The sequence below is a fragment of the Oryx dammah genome, unplaced genomic scaffold (genome assembly GCF_014754425.2).
Source record: "Oryx dammah isolate SB20612 unplaced genomic scaffold, SCBI_Odam_1.1 HiC_scaffold_23, whole genome shotgun sequence".
Classification (NCBI taxonomy): Eukaryota; Metazoa; Chordata; class Mammalia; order Artiodactyla; family Bovidae; genus Oryx; species Oryx dammah.
The window spans coordinates 10776626-10799029 of NW_024070207.1; the positions used below are offsets into that span (position 1 = coordinate 10776626).

At 40.0% G+C, this 22404-nt stretch overlaps 1 long non-coding RNA gene across 1 annotated transcript; it reads right to left on the reverse strand.

Moving 5' to 3' along the window:
- Positions 1-968: 968 nt before the first annotated feature.
- LOC120881330 lies at positions 969-20595 on the reverse strand. Its single transcript, XR_005725287.1, has 3 exons — positions 20585-20595; positions 7416-7425; positions 969-1080 (listed from the first exon to the last, which is right to left on the reverse strand). It is a non-coding gene; the product is annotated as an uncharacterized LOC120881330 (long non-coding RNA).
- Positions 20596-22404: the final 1809 nt, after the last annotated feature.

Genomic DNA, 22404 nt, shown 5'->3' on the forward strand with positions numbered 1-22404 from the left:
TTTAGGTTGTTTGAGAATTGTCTTATATTTCTGGAGTTGAGTTTGTATCCTATAAACTCTCTTAGAACTGCTTTTGCTATTTCTCATAGGTTTTGGATCATCATGTTTTCATCTTCATTTCTCTCTAGGTTTTTTTTATTTCCTCTTTGATTTTTTCATTCATCTATTGGTTGTTTAGTAGCATATTGCTTAGTTCCCACATTTATGTGTTCTTTTAAGTTTTTTCTTGTAGTTGATTTCCAGCCTCATAGCTTTATGGTCAGAAAAGATGGCTTATTATAATTTTAATTTTCTTAAATTTACCAAACCTTGTTTTGTTCCCTAGTATCTGATCTATCCTAGTGAGTGTTCCATGTGCACTTAAGAAGAAATGGTATTGTGCCAATTTCAGGTGGAATGCCGTATATGTGTATGTGTGTATATATATATATATATATATATATATATATATATACATATAAATTAAATTTATTTGGTCTCATGTGTCATTTAAGGCTATATTTTCTTTATTGATTTTCTGCCTGGATGATCTGTCCATTGATATAAGTGGGATCTTAAAGTCCCCTACTATTATTCTTTTGCTGTCTATTTCTCCTTTTATGTCTGTTAATATTTACCGTATATATTTAGATTCTCCCACTCCAGTACTCTTGCCTGGAAAATCCATGGACAGAGGAGCCTGGTAGGCTGCAGTCCAAGGGGTCGCTAACAGTCGGACATGATTGAGCAACTTGACTTTCACTTTTCACTTTCATGCACTGGAGAAGGAAATGGCAACCCACTCCAGTGTTCTTGCCTGGAGAATCCCAGGGACGACGGAGCCTGGTGGGCTGCCATCTATGGGGTCGCACAGAGTCGGACATGACTGAAGCGACTTAGCATAGCATAGCATAGCATGTTAGGGGCATATATATTTACAATTGTTAGATCTTCTTGGATTGATCCTTGATCATCATGTAACTGTCTTTCTTTGTCTCTTATTAACAGCTTTTCTTTTAAAAGTACATTTTTTCTGATATAAATATTGCTACTTCAGTTTTCTTTAGATTTCTATTTTCATGGAATACCTTTTTTCACCCCCTCAAAGAAAATGAGTTCATTTAAAGCAGAGACCCTTTTGACTCATGCTTACTGAGTGAAAGACTGAATAACAGGATAATTCTTTAAGCTACCTGCTTTCCATTTGCTAGTCCATTTAACAGTCTCAGAAACACAGATGTTAAATGACTCATCCAAGGTCACTTAACTGGTCAATGGCAAAGCCCTGACTCAAACTCAGATTTTCTGATCGCAAGGCTGAAACTTTCCCCAAAGCCCTAGAGCTGCATTCCTTCTTATATCCTTCCCAAGGTATCCACTAAGTACTGTAAATGCTTTGTGAACAGTTTTCTCATTAAGACACTGTGTTAAATGTAAGATAAAGAATGAACTTTTACAACCAGTCCTAAAATAGGCAGCTTAACACCATCTGGTCTTTAACATTCTGAATGCTGAATAGCTAAGTAATAAAGAGAAGGAGATAAATGGTGGCAAATAATGCCTGTGGTTGGAAATGTTCAATGAGAAAAGAAATTACTTTATAGGTAGTCTATAGCCTCTTAAACTGGACAATTCTTGAGGGCAGAGGATGCATCTCAGCCTTCTTTCCTGTGCCTAGTTCAGTGTTTGGCTTAGAAGGAGGGCACAATAAATGTTTACTGAATTACACTTTATAATATAAGAAAACATGCTTTAATTTTCTGATCTTGCCTCCTATGTAACAACAGCTATTGCTACCATTTACTATTATGCCAGATACTGTTCTAAGATGTTTCTTTATATAATCTCATTTAATAGTAAAAAAAAACTCCTAGGTTGTAGATACTATTATTAGCCCCATATTATAGACAGAGTAACTGAGGCTCAGAAAGGAAAAGTGACTCCTCCATGGCTGTGAAGGTAGCAGATGGAAGATCCAGGTTTTAAATGTAGGTAGAATGATTCCAGAGGCCAAGCTCTTATCCACAAATACTTACTCTCATCTAAATTTAGCTCTTCTATGTCACATTCTTTAAATTTTTCTATATGATAGTTGCACTGATAAATGAACTGGTGACAAATGGTTTGTGCCATTAACTTTCTATATTTCCTTACCCCAGGTACTCTTATATTTTCAACTTTAATAAAAGTCATATACAAATATTTGAAATAGAAAATTATGGCCCTTCCATGCTTTGAAGCCCCCAAAATCCGCACCAGTGAAGAGGTTGCTTATATCTTGAGAAAGAAGAATGGAACTGGAGGAATCAACCTTCCTGATTTCAGACTATACTGCAAAGCTACAGTCATAAAGAGTCATAAAGTCTTTTGACAGTATGGTACTGGCATAAAGACAGAAATATAGATCAATGGAACAAAATAGAAAGCCCAGAGATAAATCCAAGCACTTATGGACACTTTATCTTTGATAAAGGAGGCAAAAATATATGATGGAGAAAAGACAATCTCTTTAACAAGTGTTGGTGCAAAAACTGGTCAACTACCTGTAAAAGAATGAAACTAGAACACTTTCTAACACCATACACAAAAATAAACTCAAAATGGATTAAAGGTCAAAATGTAAGACCAGAAACTATAAAACTCTTAGAGAAAAATATAGGCAAAACACTCTCTGACAAAAATCACAGCAAGATCCTCTATGACCCACCTCCCAGTGTAATGGAAATAAAAACAAAAATAAACAAATTGACCTAATTAAACTTTTTCAGTTTTTGCACAATGAAGGAAACTATAGGTAAGGTGAAAAGGCAGCCTTCAGAATGGGAGAAAATAATACAAATACTTGATTCTTTTGATACTTTGATACCTTTGATACAAAGGTATCAAACTTGTTATCAATCATGGAGTAATATAATAAAACATTAGGAAATCTGTTATAAAATAAATCAAACATTATCTACAATGAAAATTTCATATCAGGGAAATGTTATTCATAGAACTTTGAATAGTTTCACCATGTGGGACAAATATTGAATAATATTGTAGACAATATTTTGCTTAAAAAGATAGAAATCAGATATAACAATGCCTTAATTTGTATCAACAAAATTATTTTCAACCAAGAGTCATGTTCAATCAAGCATAAGGCAAAATAATATTTTGGTCATACAAAAAAAAAATAATAAATAAATCTTTCCTTTCTGGACCTCCAGCAACATCAGCCATTGACCAGACACCAAGGAGCCCTTCCTCCACAGTCCAACTAAGAACTCTAGCCCTTTCTGCATCACTATTTATATTTATATTCAGTGTCCATTCAGCTATACTCACCAGATTTCAAAATAAATTTGAAATTTTACTTCCCAATTCTTATATTCTTTAATTTTTAGATCTTTTACCACCCTTCTACCCCACCCCCCACCCTATACACACCCATAATAAAATAACTCTTTCTCCAACATCTGCTATAAAGCTTCCTCACTGTTTTTCTTTTTTAACTTTTCTCCAAAACAGAGCATCATATAAGTAGGAGATGGTGATCCATAATTATTTCTTTTTGTGGAAATAAAATAATTATATCCAATGACTCATCTTTCATGGCATAAGACACTTTTCTGGGCCAAGAGCTGGTGCTACTGGGCAAGTCTCAGAGGAATCTTCTGGTTCTCTTCAACCTGCAACTCTCAGCTGCCCTAGAACACACCAATGGAGAGAGAGGCCCTGAGGCTCAGACTCTTCTATGACAGAAATATTATTTGCCAACTTTATACTATAGTCACCCCAGTTACTGGAGCTTCTGGGTCACTTCTAGTGATTAGTGATTAAAGCAATCCTTTCAGAAAAAGAACCCACCAGAACAGACTTTACCTAAGCACTTAAAAAACATCCTAAACAAAAGAACTATCATTTGTCTTTTACTAAGGAATCAGTAAGTTTCTTTTTTAATTAATTTATTTTTTATTGAAGGATAATTGCTTTACATATATATATTTTTTGCTTTCTGTCAAACCTCAACATGAATCAGCCATAGGTATACATATATCAAATACATATATCAAAAGGGAGGGGATATATGAACCTCCCTCTCATCTCCCTCCCCATCCCGCACCTCTAGGTTGATACAGAGCCCCTGTTTAAGTTTCCTGAGCCGTACAGCAAATTTCCATTGGCTATTTTACATATGGTAATGTAAGTTTCCATGTTATTCTTTCCATATATCTCCCCCTCTCTCCCCCCTCCCCGTGTCCATAAGTCTATTCTCAATGTCTGTTTCTCCACTGCTACGCTGTAGATAAATTCTTCAGTACCAGTTTTCTAGATTCTGTGTATATGTGTTAGAATACAATATTTGTCTTTCTCTTTCTGACTTACTTCACTCTGTATAATAGGTTCTAAGTTCATCCACCTCATTAGAACTGACTCCAATGTGTTTCATTTTATGGCTGAGTAATATTCTATTGTATATATGTACCAGAGGAAGTTTCTTAATCTTCCAGGTAACCCTAATGATGGCAGCACTAAACTTGGGTCACTCTGCCTGCCGTCCAGTTGAAAGTAATTGTTTGTGCTGGTGCTAGTATGTGAATCTCTGTCATATATCTGTAGAATACACTCACTCTCATTAAGTGTCTGTTTTGGACCCAGCACCCCTGCTCTGCCTTGTCCATCATCAAGCTGCAAAAATGGGTGTGCATACCAGTTTCACGTATTTATGTGCTCAGTAACACAGTCATGTCTGACTCTTTAAGAACCCATGAACTGTAGCCTGCTAGGCTCCTCTGTCCATGGGATTTTCCAGGCAAGAAGATTGGAGTAGGTTGCCATTTCCTTCTCCAGGGATATATTTATGTACCCAGAGCCTATAAGCCCACGCATGTATGCACATACATATTTATTATCACTAGTGAACTTCATAGATATTCTGAAATTTTCTAGCTTTGCTATAAAACCTGGATTGAGGAGGTATTTGAACAACTGCAAGGGAAATTTGGACAGATCATCTCATTACAAGAACAATTGCAAACTGAGTTCATTAGTCTAATCAGTGTAATTAGTCTCTGAATAATCAAAGAAGATGGCATAGGTTCACAATGTAAGTATTGATGGAAGAAGATTAATAACAGGCTTCCTGGTTGTTTTCCTTCCCCAAATAAGGGAAATCAGAGCAAACGCTTCCTTGATACTCCTGGAAAACAGAATGGGTGAGAATAAGTAGAGATGCCTTAGACAGAGGTCAAGGAAGTTATACAGTTTCTAAAAGTCTCACTTGACATCACATGTGAGAATGCATGGAGAGAGAGTAGAGTGACTTGGTAATATGAACTGGTTGTGACTGAGAGGAGGTAGAAGGAACTTAAAGGGCATTCATTTATTCAGTTAAAATATTTATTGCATACTAACCCTATGTTCGGAGAAGGCAATGGCACCCCACTCCAGTACTCTTGCCTGGAAAATCCCATGGATGGAGGAGCCTGGTGGGCTATAGTCCATGGGGTCGCTAAGAGTCAGATATGACTGAGCGACTTCACTTTCAGTTTTCAGTTTCATGCATTGGAGAAGGAAATGGCAACCCACTCCAGTGTTCTTGCCTTGAGAATCCCAGGGATGGGGGAGCCTGGTGGGCTGCTGCCTATGGGGTCACACAGAGTTGGACACGACTGAAGCGGCTTAGCAGCAGCAGCAGCAGAAACCCTATGTCTGCATTGTTTTAGGTACCAAAAACATCTAATTTGTGTCTCAAAATGAAGTCTAAAAGGTGTTGAACCAAATATGTTTAAGATTATCTTCAAAATTCCTCCATTCCCAGGAACTTCTCACAGTCTTCCTCGTCATAGTAAACGGTAACTTCATTCTTTCATTTGCTAGCAGAAAAAAAAAATGCCCTCATTATTTGTTAACTTTCTCCCACATCCCTCATCCCAATCCATCAGCAAATACTGTTGCCTGTGTTTTTAAATACACACAGACTTTACTCTGAGCACCTCTTACTGCCTACTCTATTACCACCAAAATTATATCCCCACCATCTCCCACACTGTATTATTGCAAACGCCTATTAGTCTCTCTTCCTCTATCTTGCCCTCCATCTAGAAGTCAGATTGCTGCTTCTAAAATATGTAAGCCATGAAGTGAAGTGAAGTGAAGTGAAGGTCACTCAGTCGTGTTCGACTCTTTGTGATCCCATGGACTGTCCATGGAATTTTCCAGGCCAGAATACTGGAGTGGGTAGCCTTTCCCTTCTCCAGGAAAGTTCAGTCCCCAGGGATTGAGCCCAGGTCTTCCACATTGCAGGCATATTCTTTACCAGCTGAGCCACAAGGGAAGCCCATGAATACTGGAGTGGGTAGTCATCCCTTCTCCAGCAGATACTCCCGACCCAGGAATCAAACTGGGCTCTCCTCCATTGCAGGCAGATTCTTTACCAGCTGAGCTATGAAGCAAGTCAAAGCCATGTAACTCGTATATTCAAATTGAGCCACTAGTACTCCACGTAACTCGGGAGAAAATCCAGAGACTTTACCATGACCTACCATGCTCTATGTGATACGGCCTCCCCTCCCATCACTCACAGGCTCATCTCCTTACTCCACTACAGCCACACTGGGTTCCTTGATATTCTTTGAATATACTCTGCATGTCCCATATCTGGGTACTTATATTTGATCTTTCCCCCCAAATACAGATGCCTCCAGCCCTCAACTCTCATGTCTTTTCTCAAAAGTTCTCACATCATTGTGGCATTTCCTAACAATCTTTTAAAAATCTGCCACACACACACACACACACACACACACACACACATACACACACATCACCATCACCACGACTACCATCATAGGGCATTCATTACCCTCCTTTCCTGCTATTCCATCTCTGGTATAGATATAGTTTACAATTTGTTTTCTTATTGTCTGTCTAAACGTACTAGAAAATAAGCTTCAAGAGAGCAGTGACTTTTACTTCTATTATCTCCTGCAATATCTCCAGGGCCATAAAACACATCCTGGTACATAGTAGGCCCTCAATAAATAAATATGAAATGAAAAAAGTAGTGAACAATAACCCTGTTCTCATAAACATTACATTCTGGTAAGAGGAGACAGACTATAAACAAACAAAAAACCTATAAGATTGGTACATGCTATGCAAAAAATTTTAAACAGGCTGATGGGTGAGTAGTGCCTAGGTGGTTCTTTCAGAGTTGGTGGTCCAAAAGGCCTCTCCAGTGAGGCAAAATGACAAAGAGCAAAGTCACATAAAGGTCAAAGGGAAGACTGTTCAGGCACAAGAAATACTTTAAGCAAAGTCTATAAAGCAGGATTGGAGAAGGCAATGGCACCCTACTCCAGTACTCTTGCCTGGAAAACCCCACGGATGGAGGAGCCTGGTAGGCTGCAGTCCATGGGGTCGCTAAGAGTCGGACACGACTGAGCGACTTCACTTTCACTTTTCACTTGCATGCATTGGAGAAGGAAATGGCAACCCACTCCAGTGTTCTTGCCTTGAGACTCCCAGGGATGGGGGAGCCTGGTGGGCTGCCGTCTATGGGGTCACACAGAGTTGGACATGACTGAAGCAACTTAGCAGCAGCAGCAGCATAAAGCAGGATGTGTTTGTATAATTTCAGTAAGAGCAAGCAGGCAAGCAGAGCCAGGGCTCAGTGACAAAGGGAGAAGCACCAGAATAGGAGATCTAAGAGGGAAGATGGGTCAGATCACCTAAAGCTCTGTAGACCAGGGAAAGAACTTTGAGTTTTATTCTAAGTCATGGGGAAGCCACTGGAAGCTTTTAAATAGGAAGACACTTTGACAGGATGTATGTTTTAAGATTACATTTGTTACACTGCTGAGAGTGAATTTGGGCAAAAGGTGAAAGTGACTTGAATTACTGCAGTGGTGAAGAGGGTAAAAAGTGGGAGGGGGGATTTATTTGACGGATAATAACAAGTAACATTCACTGAGTGATATTGATGTTTCAGGTACTGCACTAAGTATTTTACATGGGTTAATTTTCCTCATCCTCACAATTACCTATGAGATTGGTACTATCATTAATCTCCATTTTACAGATGAGGATACTGAGACATAGAGAGGTTAGTAACCTGTGGATCCATGATTCAAACCCAGGTCACGTGAGTCCATGTTGCTTGTTACCACAGTACATTGTCTCACAAAGTAAAGAGAGAGAACCTGATTTGGTTCTTTGAATCATCTACCCACCCCTTTCTGAACCATACCACTTAAGCAGTAATGCCTAACTGTTTTCAGATAGGTTAGGTAGAAGGTCATGATCACTAAGACTGTGGAATGGCACAGTCATTGCCAGAACTAAAGGAAAAGACAGCTATCACCACATACAGTCATGCTCCGATAACCACAGATACATTTACATACGCACTACACTGGTTATACAAATATCTGAATATACCTTAGATCATAGATGTTTAATATTGCCCAGAAGAAGTAGATACTGATGTTAGTTCAGTTCAGTTCAGATGCTCAGTCGTGTACGACTCTCTGCGACCCCATGAATTGCAACCCGCCAGGCCTCCCTGTCCATCACCAACTCCCGGAGTTCACTCAGACTCACGTCCATCAAGTCCGTGATGCCATCCAGCCATCTCATCCTTGGTCGTCCCCTTCTCCTCTTGTCCCCAATCCCTCCCAGCATCAGAGTCTTTTCCAATGAGTCAACTTGTCACATGAGGTGGCCAAAGTACTGGAGTTTCAGCTTTAGCATCATTCCTTCCAAAGAAATCCCATGGCTGATCTCCTTCAGAATGGACTGGTTGGATCTCCTTGCAGTCCAAGGGACTCTCAAGAGTCTTCTCCAACACCACAGTTCAAAAGCATCAATTCTTCGGCGCTCAGCCTTCTTCACAGTCCAACTCTCACACCCGTACATGTCCACAGGAAAAACCATAGCCTTGACTAGGCGGATCTTAGTCAGCAAAGTAATGTCTCTGCTTTTGAATATCTAGGTTGGTCATAACTTTCCTTCCAAGGAGTAAGCGTCTTTTAATTTCCTGGCTGCAGTCACCATCTGCAGTGATCTTGGAGCCCCCAAAAATAAAGTCTGACACTGTTTCCACTGTTTCCCCATCTATTTCCCATGGAGTGATGGGACTGGATGCCATGATCTTTGTTTTCTGAATGTTGAGCTTTAAGCCAACTTTTTCACTCTCCTCTTTCACTTTCATCAAGAGGCTCTTTAGCTCCTCTTCACTTTCTGCCATAAGGGTGGTGTCATCTGCATATCTGAGGTTATTCATATTTCTCCCAGCAATCTTGATTCCAGCTTGTGTTTCTTCTAGTCCAGCATTTCTCATGATGTACTCTGCATAGAAGTTAAATAAGCAGGGTGACAATATACAGCCTTGATGTACTCCTTTTCCTATTTGGAACCAGTCTGTTGTTCCATGTCCAGTTCTGACTGTTGCTTCTGACCTGCATACAGATTTCTCAAGAGGCAGGTCAGGTGGTCTGGTATTCCCATCTCTGTCAGAATTTTCCACAGTTTATTGTGATCCACACAGTCAAAGGCTTTGGCATAGTCAATAAAGCAGAAAGAGATGTTTTTATGGAACTCTCTTGCTTTTTCCATGATCCAGCAGATGTTGGCAATTTGATCTCTGGTTCCTCTGCCTTTTCTAAAACCAGCTTGAACATCAGGGAGTTCACGGTTCACGTATTGCTGAAGCGTGGCTTGGAGAATTTTGAGCGTTACTTTACTAGCATGTGAGATGAGTGCAATTGTGTGGTAGTTTGAGCATTCTTTGGCATTGCCTTTCTTTGGTATTGGAATGAAAACTGACCTTTTCCAGTCCTGTGGCCACTGCTGAGTTTTCCAAATTTGTTGGCATATTGAGTGCAGCACTTTCACAGCATCATCTTTCAGGATTTGAAACAGCTCCACTGGAATTCCATCACCTCCACTACCTTTGTTCAGAGTGATGCTTTCTAAGGCCCATTTGACTTCACATTCCAAGATGTCTGGCTCTAGATTAGTGATCACATCATCATGATTATCTAGGTTGTGAAGATCTTTTTTGTACAGTTCTTCCGTGTATTCTTGCCACCTCTTCTTAATATCTTCTGCTTCTGTTAGGTCCAGACCATTTCTGTCCTTTATTGAGCCCATCTTTGCTATGCAAATGTGTGGGCCTCCCCCGACAAATGTTATCCTCAAAAGACCTCAGAAAGACTCTATGTGCTACTTATTCTAAAATGGGGCTAATCATTAAAATGTAGCATTCTCGGTCACAAAGGTTTGTTGGTCAACCAGCATTTGGTATCAGTCTGGCATAGATGCTAGGTAAACTCTTATGCTCACTTTAGGCTTGTCCTGCCCTTGCTGATAGGAAAAGACCTTACTTTTCAAACTTGACTTATCCAAGTTTAGTGAGGTAGAGCCAAATAAACTCTATCCAGATTTAAAACCTAACCTTCTGGGAGACCATTGGAGCTTAGGTCTGTGTTGAAGGCATTTTTACTATGAAGCAAATTAATCACATGCCCAAAGGGGAAAGAAAGGGGGCAGTTACTCATTCTCTGAGTATAATTACACTAAATCGAGTTATGAAAACCGTGAGCACATTTAGGCTGAGACCCTGGCATCAAATATAAGTAATTTCCCTGTCTATGTGACATATACATAGAAAGGCCCACAGAGCTAAAAATAAATTGGCACCAGCAAGTGTTTTTTAAATGTTCATTTAAGGAAAGTGAAGTTGGCATTCAGCCATTCTTCTAGCGTCTCAGCAAGTCAGACTTCACAGAATCTTATACCTGAAGAGATCTGCTCCAGTCCCCCCGCCTTCAAGCTGCTAATACCTATACCACCCAGAATAAATAGGAACTGATTCACTTGTTGAACCCTCCAGCCTCCATAATTCCATCTTTTTGATACCTTTAACACCAAGCAGTCCAGAAAAATCCTTTCTGTTAAGAATGCCATTCTGCCAGTAGCATGGAAACAAATACATTACCATGTGTAAAATAGATAGCCAGTGAAAATTTGCTGTATGACCAGGGAGCTCAACATTGTCCTCTGTGACAACCTAGAGTGGTAGGAGTGGACACCCTTAGAGTGGGGTGGGAGGTGAGAGAGAAGTTCAAGAGGGAGGGGACATATGTATACCCATGACTGATTCATGTTGATGTAGGGTAGAAATCAACACTATATTGTAAAGCAATTATCCTTCAATTAAAAATAATTTTTTAAAAGAATGCCTCTCTGCCAGAGAACTAGGTCTGCCATCACTTCCACCTCTCCCTTCCAGCATTCATTAACTACCAAAATAGCCTGTCCTTGAGCATTATTACCAGTTAGTGTTCAAGCCATGTTCAATGAGGACTGGTCTCACTAAGGAAGATAAACATCAGGGAAGCTGAGACTGGGATTAGGAAATTAGCTGCATTATACTACTGAAGACTTTCTTTGGTTAGAACATGCTGTCTGATACTCTAGACCCCAAACGGGTCATCTAAGGCTCCTCACTACATCCCTGAGAAGGAATCATTTTATCCATTATTTACTTATATATTTAGCCTTTATGATGTACAGAAGGCCATAGAAAGCTTTCAAGATTTTTCAGGTTTTACTTTGAATAGTAGTGATCTTAAAGTTGTGGAAAAATCCAGTTAGATGAAATATATTGCTGAAGAACTTAAAATTATAATGAATTAATTCTATATATGACTGTTAATGTTGGTCTTTCTTTTTAGACTATTAGTTCTCTCAGGGGTCACGACATTCAAGTACATGGCTGCACCCCTAATTTATTGGGCTTCCCTGACAGCTCAGTTGGTAAAGAATCCGTCTGCAATGCAGGAGACCCCAGTTTGATTCCTGGATCGGGAAAATTCGCTGGAGAAGGGATAGGCTACCCACTCCAGTATTCTTGGGCTTCCCTTGTGGCTCAGCTGGTAAAGAATCTGCCTGCAATGCAGGAGACCTGGGTTTGATCCCTGGGTTGGGATAATCCCCTGAAGAAGGGAAAGGCTACCCACTCCAGTACTCTGGCCTGGAGAATTCCATGGACTGTATAGTCCATGGGGTCATAAAGTGTCGGACACGACTGAGCTTTCTTTCCTAATTTATTGTGCAATGCCTGACACAATGTATTTGCTCACTAGACGTTTTCTGAATGAATATACACAGACTGCATAGAGAACACAGTTGGTTTCATCATGGTCTGGACAAAAGATGTAAAGAGAGAATTTTTTCCCCCTCTAGCTCACCCTGATATCAGCCCTGTCTTGGAAATAACTTCTTTCAAACCACACCTTTGCCATATTACACTTACCTATATTTTTCTACCATAATGTGATTTTTCTTGTCAGTCATTGATTCCAATCACATCAAAAGGACACAGAACAAACCATAATTAAAAATGGACAACTTCCCAAATCAAATGGGACTCTGACCCAAATCAGGAGGGGAAGAAACAGTAATTCATTGTGGCAGCTTAATTAATTATCACACAGATTGCTTATTGATTTTCTTGTATTCAGTTTGATGCTTTATGAAGCACTCTACTTTCAAAGTGTAGATGGCAAAAGGAAAGCCTGCAGATCAAAATATATGTACATATTTGGGAACACATGATCAGAGGTTTTTCTAGGAATCATTTCAAATTGTGCCCAGGAAGACCCCCTGAAATTGAAACTATATTGCCTTTACTTAGGCTCCAAATTTCTGTGACTCTGAGGCAAGACATACACACAAAATGTTTCAAAGTGAAAGAAACTCCAAGGGGAGTTTTCCTGGTAGGTAACCAGTAGCAGGATTAAGTGGGGAATCCAGCCAAGAATTACAGGTAGAACCAGACAGCAGACTAGTGAGGCCAGAAGGAAAGGGACTGATCATGAGAAGTAGGCAGACCTAGTTTTGAAAAGCCTGTCTAAAAAATAAATAAATAAAATCAAAACAAACAAAAAAATTAGCCTATCAACATAATCTGTAGGCAAGGAATGTTTGGTTGTTATGTCAAAAAAAAAAAAAAAAAAGAAACACCTGTCTAGAAAGTAAAAATGAAAGAATTATAAACTGTGGTTTATCAAAGAAACAGAGAATAGCCATTGCCTTCTCCGAACAGAAAATAGACAAAGATAAATTAAAAATAAAAATGAAGGGAGGGAGGCAGAAGGAGGAAATTGAAAGGGCCACTAAAAGATAAAAATTCCATAAGATATATGTGGATGCACCATACAATAAGGAGGAAGATAACATTGAAACTCAGAGTTAAAAAGGGCATTTTTTTTTAACTTAAAAAGGACATTTTGATTTTCATGGGTCCCCATGAAGGTGTAGTTGCTCTGTCGTGTCTGACTCTTTGTGACTTCCAGGACTGTAGCCCACCAGGCTTCTCTGTCCATGGAATTCTTCAGGCAAGAATACTGGAGTGGGTTGCCATGCCTTCCTCCAGGGGATCTTCCTGACGCAGGGATCAAGTCTATGTATTGAACCCAGGTCTCCCACATTGCACGCAGATTCTTCACCTTCTGAGCCACCAGGGAAGCTCTGTAGAAACTTCTATCACATGCTATCTCAAAAAGTATTTGTCACTTATGCCCTGGAATGAGCTTTGCATTCCATTCTTAGGGAAAAAAAGGAACGAAACATGAACGCTTTTCTTTATATGATGGGTACACTTCCCAGCTCTGGTTCCCACAGTTCCAGGTAGACCAGAAATTCTGTAGGAGCCACATCAATACTGAAAGCTATACTGGAAACCCTCCTTATAGTGCTTCTATTTCTACTGAGGCATTTGTGAGGCAGGGGAATAACTATGCTAAAGGAAAGTAGTTTGATTTAGGGGAGAGTTGAACTTCCTGAACTTCATTGAACTTCCCTGGTGGCTCAGATGGTATAGCGTCTGCCTACAGTGTGGGAGACCTGGGTTCGACCCCTGGGTCAGGAAGATCCTCTGGAGAAGGAAATGGCAACCCACTCCAGTATTCTTGCCTGGAAAATCTCATGGACGGAGGAGCATAGTATGTACACTCCATGGGGTCACAAAGAGTTGGGCATGACTGACCGACTTCACTTCACTTCACTTCAAACGGTCACTGAGAATTCAGAGAAGCATAAAATGGGACATTTTCCAAGTACAATTAATTACTGCTACACAACAGACAAAATATGCATATCATATTTCCAAATTTTAAGGGTGTGTGCAACTGAATAAATAGGCTTTCTTGTGTCATCTTAAGTGGAGGAATTTTATAAAGTGGAGGTAAATAGATAAGCAATTCCAGCTGGAGTTGAACGTGGCTTAACCTTGAGGCTACTAATGTTTTATCTCAGTTCACCCTGGAGGTAGGCAGCCACTGTTTTCTGCTCTCTACTGCCCCTCCTGGAAATAAGACATTCTTGCATCTTCCTGTAATAGAAGAAAGAAAGGTACTGCTGCTGCTGCTGCTGCTGCTGCTGCTGCTGCTGCTGCTAAGTCGCTTCAGTCGTGTCCGACTCTGTGCGACCCCAGAGACGGCAGCCCACCAGGCTCCCCCGTCCCTGGGATTCTCCAGGCAAGAACACCGGAGTGGGTTGCCATTACCTTCTCCAATGCATGAAAGTGAAAAGTGAAAGTGAAGTCGCTCAGTCGTGTCCGACTCTTCGCGACCCCATGGACTGCAGCCTACCAGGCTCCTCCGCCCATGGGATTTTCCGGGCAATAGAAGAAAGAAAGGTACAACAGCCTGTATTGATCTGACCTGGGCCAGTATCCTCAGGAGATCCCTGCAACTTTAAGATGCTACAACTTGTGAATTAATGGCTGGGCAGCTTAAAGTATCACAGAAACACCTGACATAGGACATGTGATAGATTTTGTTCTGTTTGCATGGGTATGTGTACACACACACACACACACACACACACACACACACATGGGCTTCCCAGGTGGCACAGTGGTAAAAAATTCACCTGCCAACACAGGAGATGCAAGAGACCCGAGTTTAATCCTTGGTGGGGAAGATCCTCTGGAGTGTGAAATGGCAATCTGCTCTGGTATTCTTGCCTGGGAAATTCCATGGATGGAGGAACCTGGTGGGCTGCAATCCATGGAGTCACAAAGAGTCAGACACAACTGAGAGGCTGAGCATGCACACTCACGTACACACCTGCACAGACAGACATGTACACACACATATATTTTTTATTCTAACTTAAAGCAGGATTTAATTTTTTTCTAAAATAGCTAAGATTCAAAGCTAACTTTTTATTGATCTATAATTCACAAACTATAAAATGTGCCACTTTAAAATGTAAAATTCAGTAGTTTTAGTACGTTCATTAGACTGTGAAATCCTCACCACTTAATTCCAAAACATTTTCATCACCCCCAAAAGAAACCCCACATGCATTAAGCAGTCACTCCCTACTTTCCCTTTCCTTCTTAAACCCTGGCAACCACTAATCTACATCCTGTCTCATGTACTGAGTATTCTGAACACGTCCTATAAAAGGAATAATACAAAATGTGGCGTTTTGTGCCTTACTTTCACTTAGTATTATGTTTTCAAGGTTCATCCACATGTTGTACCATGTATCAGTATTCCATTCCTTTTTATGACTGAATAACACTATACTGACCCCACTCCAGTCCTCTGGCCTGGAAAATCCCATGGATGGAGGAGCCTGGTGGGCTGCAGTCCATGGGGTCACTAAGAGTCAGACACGACTTAGCATCTTCAATTTCACTTTCCACTTTCATGCATTGGAGAAGGAAATGGCAGCCCACTCCAGTGTTCTTGCCTGCAGACTCTCAGGGACGGGGGAGCCTGGTGGGCTGCTGTCTATGGGGTCGCACAGAGCTGGACACGACTGAAGTGACTTAGCAGCAGCAGCAACACTATACTGTGTGAATACAACACATTTTTTTCCTGTTCATCAGGGCATTTGAGTTATTTCCACTGTTTGACTATTATGAATAATGTTGCTGTGAATATTTATATATGGGTGTTTGTATAGATATACATTTCCATTTCTCCTGAGTATATATCTAGAGTGTAATTTCTGGGTCATATAGTAACTATAGGTTTAACTTTTTGAGAAACTGCCAAACCATTTTCCATAATGGCTGTACCATTTCATTTTCCTATCAGCAATACATTAGGTTTCTAATTTCTCCATATTCTCACAAATACTTGCAATTTTTTTTATTTAAAAAATTTTGGGGGGCTTCCCCGGTGGCTCAGAGGTTAAAGCATCTGCCCACAATGCGGGAGACCTGGGTTCGATCCCTGGGTCGGGAAGCTCCCCTGGAGAAGGAAATGGCAACCCACTCCAGTACTCTTGCCTGGAGAATCCCATGGACAGAGGAGCTTGGTGAGCTACAGTCCACGGGGTCACAAAGAGTCAGACATGACTGAGCGACTTCACTTCACTTCACTTCAAAAAATTTTTGACTGTGCTATGTAGCTTGTGGGATTTTAGTTTTCTAAACAGGGAGTTGAACTCTGATATGGCAGTGAGCCCAAAGAGTCCTGACCACTGGACTGGCAGGGAATTCTCTATATTTTCTTTTTTTAAGTTTATTATAGCCATTCTAAGTGATGTAAAATGGTATCTCATAGTGGTTTTGGTAACTGAGTAAACTCCTGGAGTTGGTGATGGACAGGGAGGCCTGGCGTGCTGCAGTCCATGGGGTTGCAACGAGTTGGACACGACTGAGCGACTGAACTGAACTGAATATTGAGCATCTTTTCATGCGCTTATCGACCATTAGTATATCTTCTTTGGAGAAATGTGTATTCAAATCCTTTGCCCTTTTAAAAACTGGGCTATCTTTTGTTGATTTGTAAGAGTTCTTAATATATTCCAGATATATGACTTGCAGTTTTTTCTTCCCATTATATGAGCTTTTTGGTTTTTTTTTTTTCCATTGTATCCTTTGTTCACACAGAAGTTGTACATTTTGGTGAAGCCTAATTTATCTACCATTTCTTTGGTTGCTTGTGTTTTAGGTTTCACACCTAAAATCTACTGCCTAATCCAAGGTCACAAAGATTTACATCTATATTTTCTGCTATGAGTCTTATAGTTTTAGTTGATATCATATGTATATGTGTGTGTGTGTGTGTGTGTGTGTGTGTGTGTGTGTATTTTGGGGTTAAAGTTTTATATATGGTATGAGATAGGTGTCCAAATTCAAGTTTCCACATGTGGATATACAGTTGTTCTAATGCCATTTTTTGAAAACACTATTCACTCCTCATTGAATGGTTTTAGTAACCTTATCAAAAATCAGTTGTCCATAGATACATGGAATTTATTCTGGACTCTCAAATCTATTCCATTAATCTTTTTGTGTATTTTCATGCCAGGATCACTCAGTCTTGACTGCTGTACTTTTGTAACATGAATAGAATAAAGAGAAAAAACCCACATGATCATCTCAACAGACACAGAAAAAACATTTGCAAACCTCAATACCCTTTCATGATAAAAAAAGAAACACTCAATAAACTAAGAATACAAAGGAATTTCCTCATTCTGATAAAAGTAATCTATGAAAAACCAGTGCTAGGAGAATACTTAATGGTGAAAAGCTAAAAAGTTTTCCATGAATGTCAAGAACAAGGTAAGAATGCCCACACTTTCTATTTCCTTTAAACATTTTATTGGAGGTACAGGGTAATAACTGGGCAACTGGGCAAAAAAATGAAATAAAATAACCAGATTGGTAAATAAATAAAACTACTTTCAGATGACATGATCTTCTATACAGAAAATATGTAGGAATCCACTAAAAATTTATTAGAGATAACATATACATCAATGTTGCAAGGTGCAAGATCAATATACAATAGCAATGAATGATCTGAAAACAAAATTAAGAAAAAGTCTCCTCAGTAGTAGCACAAAAACAAACAAAATCCTTAGGAATACTTTTAACCAAGGAAGTGTAAGAATTATACACTGAATACTATAAAACTTCATTTAAAGAAATTTCAAAAGACCTACATAAATGAAAATAATTGGAAGACTTAATGTTAAGATAAAAATACTTCTCAAGCTGATGTGCAGACTCAATACATTACCTATCAAAATTCCAACTCCCCTTATTTTTGCAGAAAGGTTAATTTGAAAATTCTTGTGGAATTACAAGGGGCTCTGAATAAAGGAAATTATTTTGTTCATGAACAAGTTTGGAGGATTCACACCTTCTGATTTCAAAGCTTACTATGAAGCTACAGTGTAATGGGCTTCCCTGGTGGGTTTGATGGTCAAGAGTTCACATGCAATGCAGGAGACCTGGGTTTGATCCTTGGGTCAGGAAGATCCCCTGGAGAAGGGAAAGGTAACCCACTCCAGTAACCCACTTGCCTGGAGAATCCCATGGACAGAGGAGCCTGGTGGGCTACAGTTCATTGGGTCGCGAAGAGTCGGACAGGACCCAGCAACTGACGCTTTCACTTTCACAACGTGATAGTGGCATGACTATAGACAGCTAGATCAATGGAATAGAACTGAGAGCCTAGAACAAAACACATACGTCTATGGTCAGTTGATTTTAACTAGGGGGGCAAACATCATTCAGTGGGGATAAGGAGTCTTTCCAGTGCATGTATCTATATTTTTATACATATACACATTATGTATGCGCATGACAAGTGGTTTCTGTCATGCTTGTGGTCAGTCATGTCCCAAACTTTCTGACTCCATGGATGGTATCTGACCAGGCTCCTCTGTCCATGGGGTTCCCAGGCAAGACTACTGCAATGGGTTGTCATTACCTTCTCCATTGTATCTATTATTTATTTGTTAAAGAAAATGCTCGTTCTTTAGCTTCCAGGAACTGAGGGGCAAAAGAAAGTGATATACTGTGATATGTCATAGCCTTTTTTCCTTTTTTAGCTGTTCAGATGAAGGCATTCATTTTCATAAATAAATTTCTATAACTTACAAGTTATATGCTATTACCCCTGTTTTACAGAAATAATCCTGAGTCTCAGACAGTGTAAGCATTTTACATTTTCTCTAGGAAAATGTGTAGGTCATACAACTTCAAAGTGGCATATCTAGGACTCAAATCTGTATGTATGACTCCCATGATGTAAGATGCTTCCACTGCACTGAGCAGGATAGCAAAACTTTACTAATGTTTTCCTCACATCATAAGGAATGGCTCAGTACACACTCCAGTCATCAGCCTTTCATGGACGATTGAACACTGTCAAATAAGGATTAGAGGCAACACAAAACTCAAAGACCCGGTAATGCACTTCATGGTATTTTCACATTTGGTATAGCAAGAAATGCTGTCATAACACTATGATAGCCAGGAGAGTTATCTCCAACTTCTGGATACAAAAAATATATATCATCATCATCATCATTATAACTCACATTTACTGAATGTCTGCCTTGTGCAAGACACGATGCTAAACACTTATTTAATCACTCACTGTAAATGTCCTATGAGACTTGTTCTATTGTTAGCACTAATTGCACAGGTGAAGACACTGAAGGTTAGAGAAAGTATATAATTTTTCTGTGGTCACATAGCTATTAGTATGTCTGGAGTTGAAACTCTGGTGTACCTGACTCTAAGGCTAGTGTTGTTTCTACTGATAGCTTCTGCAATAAATTAGCTGTATTTTTGCATTATATTCCCCCTCTATTAGAAAGATATAACACAATATTGGAGTGTATCAAACTCACTACCTTCATTTTGTTAAGTCTACCCCAAGTTTACTCTGGTTTATTTAAGCTTTGGATGCCCTTCTGTATGATGTGGACCTTTGAATTCTGTTTCCCCACTTCTGAACAGGTGCAGATTATTTCAGAGTTTCAGAGTATCTCTCCTGTCTTCCTTCCCTATTTCTCTCTCTTCTTCATACTTACCATTTTTCCATTCCTTTCTCCAGCCCCTGGGCTTCCCAGGTGGCACAGTGGTAAAGAATATACCTGCTAATGCAGGAGTTGCAAGAGATGAGAGTTTGAATCCTGGGTCAGGAAGATCCTCTGGAGGAGGAAATGGCAAAGCTGCTCCAGTATTCTTGCCCAGAACAATTAATGGAGAGAGGAGCCTGGTGGGTTATGGTCCATGGGGTTGCAAAGAATTTGACACAACAAAGCATGCATGTGTGAGCAAACACACACACACAAACATTTCAGCCCCTAGGACCACACAGGTGAATGGGATCACTGACTGCATTGTGATTTGTGGAGATCCAGGAAGATAATATTATTTCACAAACCCTTGTCTTCAATTTCCTCAAATGATACTGAATACTAATTTGTCTTCATGACTGTTCTATGTTCAAAATCTTCATATATTTTTAAATGACCCTGGGAAGAATTTTCAACTTTTATTTAACAAAGAAGAGGGAATTTCCAGAATTTAGGCGATGGAGAATATAGCATATAGCCTGCTGTGAGAACAGGGGTGGGTGGGTAGGTGTGTGTGTGTGTGTGTGTGTGTGTGTGTGTAAGGGGGGTGTGTGGGTGCAGACGTACTTGAGTATGCATATGTGTATATGCATATTTATGAGTCCAAGCAACAAGAGTGAAGGTTAGTATCTAGCCCACTGTGAGAAGAGGGTGGGTGGGTGGGTGGGTGGGTGGGTGTGGGTGTGTGTGTGTGTACTTGAACGTGTGTATGTGTATATGTGTATTTATGAGTCCGAGTAACAAGAGAGAAGGTTAGTGAAATAGGAGTATCTTTCAACCACTTTACATTTTTCTCAGTGTAGACCTCGGTTAGGGTTCAAGGAGAACAGTGGGAGGGAAAAGTTAGATGGAGGAGTAGATTTCTATCCATTTTTAACCTCTAGTCAAGCCCTTCTTTGATCTATGAGTAAAATTACACATCATTTTATAGCACACTAAAATGCAATCATTTGTCAGAAACACAAGGAATATAATGGAAAATAAAAGCATGGGTACTAGAGGGAGGTGGAATAGAGTTTACATGTACTAGGTCTGCAAGCTCTGACAAGCTGATTTACATCTCTGCATCTCTGTGGAGCAGAAAATCTAAACTTGTTCAAAAAAAGAGATCTGGCCTGTCCCTTCTGTTCCTGGAAGAAATCTTACTTTGCCTGGGTCTTTAGGCTCAGTTCAGTCACACAGTCATGTCCGACTCTTTTCAACACCATGGACTGCAGCACACCAGGCTTCCCTGTCCATCACCAGCTCTCAGAGCTTGCTCAAACTCATGTCCATCAAGTTAGTGATGCCATCCAAACATCTCATCCTCTGTTGTCCCCTTCTCCTCCTGCCTTCAATCTTTCCCAGCATCAGGGTCTTTTCAACTGAGTCAGTTCTTTGCATCAGGTAGTCAAAAGTATTGGAGTTTCAGCTTCAGCATCAGTCCTGTTAATGAATAGTCAGGACTGGTTTCCCTTAGGATAAACTAGTTGGATCTCCTTGCAGTCCAAGGGACTCTCAAGAGTCTTTTTCAACACCACAGTTCAAAAGCATCAATTCTTGGGTGCTCACCTTTCTTTATAGTCCAACTCTCACATCCATACATAATACTGGAAAAACCATAGCTTTGACTAGCCGGACCTTTGTTGGCAAAGTTATGTCACTGCTTTTTAATATGCTGTCTAGGTTGGTCGTAACTTTTCTTCCAAGGAGCAAGCGTCTTTTAATTTCATGGCTGCAGTCACCATCTGCAGTGATTTCGGAGCCCAAAAAAATAAAGCCAGCCACTGTTTCCATTGTTTCCCCATCTATTTGCCATGAAGTGATGGGACCAGATACCATGATCTTAGTTTTCTGAATGTAAAGCGTTAAGCCAGCTTTTTCACTCTCCTCTTTCACTTTCATCAAGAGGCTCTTTAGTTCTTCTTCGCTTTCTGACATAAGGGTGGTGTCATTTGCGTATCTGAGGTTATTGATATTTCTCTCAGCAATCTTAATTCCAGCTTGTGCTTCATCCAACCCAGCATTTCTCATGATGTACTCTGCATAGAAGTTAAATAAGCAGGGTGACAATATACAGCCTTGACGTACACCAATTTGGAACCAGTCAGTTGTTCCATATTCAGTTCTAACTGCTGCTTCTTGATTTTCATACAGATTTCTCAGGAGGCAGGTCAAGTGGTCTGGTATCTCGATTTCTTTAAGAATTTTCCAGTTTGTGGCCACACAGTCAGAGGCTTTGGCATAGTCAATAAAGCAGAAAGAGATGTTTTTCTGGAACTCTCTTGCTTTTTTGATGATCCAGCGGATGTTGGCAATTTGATCTCTGGTTCCTCTGCCTTTTCTAAAACCAGCTTGAACATCTGGAAGTTCATGGTTAACGTATTGCTGAAGCCTGGCTTGGAGAATTTTGAGCATTACTTTACCAGCGTGTGAGATGAGTGCAATTGTGTGGTAGTTCGAGCATTCTTTGGCATTGCCTTTCTTTGGGATTAGAATGAAAACTGACCTTTTCCAGTCCTGGCGCCACTGCTGAGTTTTCCA